We start from the raw sequence: 987 nt of genomic DNA, 5'->3' as shown, positions 1-987 counted from the left end.
TTGACTGGCTTATTTTGGATTGTATGTCTGCACTGAGGAAATCGCACTGTGGTTATCAGCCTGGGACACTGACAGACTATTAGCAAGTTCAAAATGAACTGAAGTGCTGTAACTTTGAAAGAGTGGATGAAAGGCCACATAGCTATTTAAGGCCATCGGAGCAGTGAATTCACTGGCATCAGTCAAGTGATGAGGTGGCGCGGCCCAATACCGTTCACCTTCCGCCGGCCGCTTGACCCTTCCCCCAGTCGGGTATCCATTCACACTAGCATGGAGTGAGGAAAATCGGGTATCCATTCACACTAGCATGGAGTGAGGAAAATCGGGTATCCATTCACACTAGCATGGAGTGAGGAAAATCGGGTATCCATTCACACTAGCATGGAGTGAGGAAAATCGGGTATCCATTCACACTAGCATGGAGTGAGGAAAATCGGGTATCCATTCAGTCACACTAGCATGCCAGTGGAGTGAGGAAAATCGGGTATCCATTCAGTCACACTAGCATGGAGTGAGGAAAATCGGGTATCCATTCAGTCACACTAGCATGCCAGTGGAGTGAGGAAAATCGGGTATCCATTCAGTCACAGTCGCATGGAGTGAGGAAAATCGGGTATCCCTTCAGTCACACTAGCATGGAGTGAGGAAAATCGGGTATCCCTTCAGTCACACTAGCATGGGGTGAGGAAAATCGGGTATCCCTTCAGTCACACTAGCATGGAGTGAGGAAAATCGGGTATCCATTCAGTCACAGTAGCATGGAGTGAGGAAAATCGGGTATCCCTTCAGTCACACTAGCATGCCAGTGGAGTGAGGAAAATCGGGTATCCATTCAGTCACACTAGCATGGAGTGAGGAAAATCGGGTATCCCTTCAGTCACACTAGCATGGAGTGAGGAAAATCGGATTGAAGTGTCCTTCCCAAAGACACACCACAATGCCGAAACAATGGGTTTGATAATTAACAAACAATGAGGGCAGGAGATG

This window comes from Babylonia areolata, chromosome 8, assembly GCF_041734735.1.
Source record: "Babylonia areolata isolate BAREFJ2019XMU chromosome 8, ASM4173473v1, whole genome shotgun sequence".
NCBI classification, from domain to species: Eukaryota; Metazoa; Mollusca; class Gastropoda; order Neogastropoda; family Buccinidae; genus Babylonia; species Babylonia areolata.
This window is presented reverse-complemented; position numbering follows the sequence as displayed.